Here is a 5,200-nt window from a genome sequence, read left to right on the forward strand (position 1 = left end):
ATTTGGAAGACCCTCTCATCTCAGCTCAAAATCTCCTTAAGCTGACAAGCAGCATCAGCAAAGTCTCAGGCTACAAAATCAGTGTGCAGAAATCACAAGCATTCCTGTACACCAATAACAGACAAACAGAGAGCCAAATAGTGAGTGAACTCCCATTCACAATTGCAAAGAGAATAAAATACCTAGGAATACAACTAACAGGGGATGTGAAGGACCTCTTTAAGAAGAACTACAAACCACTGCTCAAGCAAATAAGAGACAAAAACATTCCAATCTCGTGGTTAGGAAGAATCAGTATTGTGAAAATCGCCATACTACCCAAAATAATTTATAGATTCAATGCACACAATAAAGCTACGACTTTCTTCACAGAATTGGAAAAAACCACCTTAAAATTCATATGGAACCAAAAAAAGAGCCCTCATAGCCAAGACAATCCTAAGCAGAACAAACAAAGCTGGAGGCATCACACTGCCTGACTTCAAACTATACTACAAGACTATAGTAATTAAACAGCATGGTACTTGTACTAAAACAGAGATGTAGACCAATGGAACAGAACAGAGGCCTCAGAAGTAATGCCACACATCTACAACCATCTGATCTTTGACAAACTTGACAAAAACAAGCAATGAGGAAAGGATTCCCTCTTTAATACATGGTGTTGGGAAAACTAGCTAGCCATATGCAGAAAGCTGAAACTGGACCCCTTCCTTACACTTTACACAAAAATTAACTCCAGATGGATTAAAGACTTAAACATAAGACCTAACACCATAAAAACTCTAGAAGAAAATCTAGGCAAAACCATTCAGGACATACGCATAGGCAAGGACTTCATGACTAAAACACCAAAAGCAATGGCAACAAGAGCCAAAATAGACAAATGGGATCTAATTAAACTAAAGAGCTTCGGCACAGCAAATGAAACTGTCATTAGAGCGAACTGGCAACCAACAGAATGGGGAAAAGTGTTTGCAATCTACCCATCTGACAAAGGGCTAATATCCAGAATCTATAAAGAACTAAAACAGATTTACAAGAAAAAAAAAAAAACCATTCAAAAGTGGATTATGGATATAAACACACACTTTCAAAAAGAAGACATATATGAGGCCAAGAAACATATGAAAAATTACTCATCATCATTGGTCATTAGAGAAATGCAAATCAAAACCACACTGACATATCATCTCACGCCAGTGAGAATGGCAATCATTAAAAAATCTGGAGACAACAGATGTTGGAGAGGATGTGGAGAAATAGGAACACTTTTACAGTGTTGGTGGGAGTATAAATTTGTTCAACCATTGTGTAAGACAGTGTGGTGATTCCTCAAGGATCTAGAACTAAAAATACCATCTGACCCAGCAATCCAATTACTAGATATATACCTGAAGGATTATAAATCATTGTATTATAAAGACATGCACATGTATGTTTATTGTGACACTGTTCACAATAGCAAAAACATGGAACCAATCCAAATGCCACTCAGTGATAGACTGGATAAAGAAAATGTGGCACATATACATTGTGAAACACTATGCAGCCATAAGAAAGGAGTCATTCATGTCCTTTGCAGGGACATTGATAAAGCTGGAACCACCATTCTCAGCAAACTGACACAAGAGCAGAAAACCAAACACTGCATGTTCTCAGTCATAAGTGGGTGTTGAACAATGAGAACACATGGGCACAGGAAGGGAAACATCACACACAGGGGTTTATTCAGGGGTGGGGGGCTAGGGGAAGGATAGCATTAGGAGATATACTTAATGTAGATGACGGAGTGCGGAGCGATGGATGCATCAAATTACTATGGCATATGTATGCCTATGTAACAAACCTGCACATTCTGCACATGTGTCCCAGAACTTATAATAATTTTTTTTTAAATGAACAGAAGACATGAACAGAAACTTATCAGAAGGAGACATACAAGTGGCCAACAAATATATGACGGAAATGCTCATCATCACTAAATATCAGAAAATGCAAACAAAAACTACAAGATACCGTCTCACATTAGTCAGAATGGCTATTTTTTAAAAGTCAAAAACCAACAGCTATTGGCGAGGCTGTGGAGGAAAAGGAACACATACATTCTTGGTGGGAATGTAAATTAGATCAACGACTGTGGAAAGCAGTCTGAAGACTTCTCAAACAACTTAGAACTACCATCGAACCCAGCTATCCCATTACTGGGATAGAAGAATATAAATCATTCTACCATAAAGATACATGCATGCAAATGTTCCTTGCAGCACTATTGATAACACCAAAGCCATGGAATCAACCTAGGTGTCCATCAACAGTGAACTGGATAAAGAAAATATGGTACATATACACCATGGAATACTATGCAGGCCTAGAAAAAGAATAACTTTTTGTCCTTTGGAGCAACATGGATGCAGCTGGAGGCCATTATCCTAAGCAAATTAATGCAGGAACAGAAAATCAAATACCACATGTGTTCACCTGTGGGAGCTAGCCTTAAGTACTCATGGACATAAAGATAGCAACAATAGATATGGGGATTCACAGTAGGGGGAGGGAGGGAGGCAGGCAAGGGTTGAAAAACTTACTGTTGGGTACTATGTTCGGTACCTAGGTGACAGGATCATTTATACCCCAAACCTTAGTATCATGCAATATACCCATTTACCAAAGCTGGATATGTACTGCCTGAATCTAAAATAAAAGTCAGAAAAGAAAAATATCTATATATAAATAAACATAAATAAATAAAAATTAAATGTACTATGAAGAAGACAAATAAATTCACTTTCTTTGGCTAGAAATTAATATAGAACTGATAATAAATATCTGAATTAAATTATATAAATATCTGAAATAAATTTATATACTTTATCTCACAATAAGACTGACTCTTAACAATAGGGTCATAGTTCAATTATGATTTTTATTTGTTTGCCTGATTTCCCTTTGGATAATGAAGGCATATTTAGTCATTATCTCTTTGGAGACATTTCTGGAAAAAAAATTTAACAAAAGAATAATGGAAATCTGAAGGCCTGGCACGGTAGCTCATTCCTGTAAGCTCAGTGCTTTGGAAGGCTGAGACAGGAGGATCACTTGAGGTCAGGAATTTAAGACCAGCTTGGGCAACACAAGACCTTGTCTCTGCAAAAATAAAAAATAGAAACTATCCTTTTGTGGTAGCACACATCTGTAGTCCCAGTTACTTGGAAAGTTGAACAGGAGGCTTGCTTGAGCCCAGGACTTTGAGGGATGACCTGAGACAAGATGAATAGCATCAAACTGAATATAACCTGTTTGGAAAACTTCCTGTCATTTTATCCTTTACCACAATTAGAGGATGCAAGTTGCGAAATCTGCATTATTGTTCCCTGGAGAAGCGAAAAGATATAAAGAATAAAACAATTTACATAGTGAGTTGATTAGAAGAGTAAGAAAACCATACAGAAGCCCTGAAGTAGCATAGCTACATCTTTGCAAAATGGCTTTATACTCTAAGAAAATTGTTAGGCTTAATTTCACCCAATATCAGTAAAACCAAAATTATTTTAAGCAGTGATTATCAACATTGGACATTAATAGGAGAGTATACAACTGTATGTGGGTGTCTTTATTTTGCTCTAGTCTTTCCCCAAGAACAGTATCACTATTCATTATAAATTGGTTCAAGGATATAGTTTATCATTTTAACATGTAATTTTTTGTTATATTTATAAAATTTGAAAATATAAGGAAGTGTGGGTTCTAACACTCATTTCAGTTAACTGTGGCTATAACTGTATCTATTCATTTGGACCAAGAGGTGATTGTAAAGATATCACTATACACCTATTGGTAATTTATCTGAATTGAAGACGCAGCTTGTGAGAAGAGGGAAAAGCATTTATATTTTTTGCTTGGCAAACCCAAAGCTCAGGAGAAATACTAATGATCCGGCCAGGCATGGTGGCTCATGCCTGTAATCCAAGCACTTTGGAGGCCAAGGCGGGCAGATCACCTGAGGTCGGGAGTTCAAGACCAGCCTGACCAACATGGTGAAACCCCGTCTTTAAAAAAAAAAAAAAGAAAGAAAGAAAGAAAGAAAGAAAAAAAGAAATACCAATGGTCCTTACAGAATTGCTATGGCTGTATGTCTAGAATGATACTATAAACAAATAGGTGATTACCTAAAGCCCCTATGGCCAATAGGACTGTGAGAAGTAAATTACAGGTGAGATTACATGGCTGACTTGGATCCTCTAGCGAACATAAAACAACTCTTGCATAATTATGCAGTGAGACTTTGAGTGGTAGCTATGGAATAACTAGTACTTCCGTTTTCAACATTTGGCTATTTTAAACCTAGCTTTCTCTGATACCAAATGCCTAAAGCATTCTACAAAAACATTTAACATATTTTAAATGCAGTAACCTTACAAATACTTGATGATTTAACTAATCTATAAACTTCAGATGCCTGTTATAACTCCACAGAAACAGCTTCATTCCTCAAACAAATCCTTCCCAGCCCTGAATTCCATGTTGTTTCTGGTTTTGCTTTAGATATCATCTGAATTTTTAAAGACACTTTCAGGTTTGAAGTAAAATAATTAATGAAATGCACACAAATAATATTCTCTGATGCATTTCTAGTCATCAAGGATGGCATACAACATGTTTCTTAAAAGTGGTACGACAGCATATTATTCTAAATTCGGTTACTCCCAGAGAGTCTAAAGGAACATTATCAAAGGATATAGCTCAATAATTATGCAGCCTCAAGTAACTGAATAATTTAGTTATGATTTAAGCCCAATAAAGTCACTGTACTAAATTACCATAAATTGTGTGGCTTTTCTAAGAAGTTCTGAAGGTGCATAAGACAAGTGTGAAGAAGCAGTCTTCTGTACAGCATATTATCCCAGACCTCTAAGCCCAATGTCCCCCCCACAAATTCAGTATTTATTCTGATGAAGTATACTGAAACCAACATATTGACATCGTCATTTTTAAAATCCTCATAACTTAATATCAATAAGCGCCTATGATGAATTATGAGATAGCAATATAGTAATTCGAAGGCCAAATTCTTATAGCAACCTATGCATATTTCTAATACTGAAACTCACTCCTGTGTTCTGCATGCTTGACCTTGTGCAGTAACTTTTTTACACAAGGTCAAGCACCTCATTATGTTGCTTCAAAAGAAGATTCCATG

At 36.4% G+C, this 5,200-nt stretch overlaps 1 non-coding gene across 1 annotated transcript; it reads left to right on the top strand.

Moving 5' to 3' along the window:
• The first annotated feature begins 2,909 nt into the window (after positions 1 to 2,909).
• On the top strand, positions 2,910 to 2,993 carry LOC116564651. The gene has a single exon (XR_004275024.1). It is a non-coding gene; the product is annotated as a small nucleolar RNA SNORD11 (small nucleolar RNA).
• The last annotated feature ends 2,207 nt before the right edge of the window (positions 2,994 to 5,200 follow it).

This window comes from Sapajus apella, unplaced genomic scaffold, assembly GCF_009761245.1.
Source record: "Sapajus apella isolate SASKATOON/1434 unplaced genomic scaffold, GSC_monkey_1.0 scaffold37, whole genome shotgun sequence".
In the NCBI taxonomy this organism is placed as follows: Eukaryota; Metazoa; Chordata; class Mammalia; order Primates; family Cebidae; genus Sapajus; species Sapajus apella.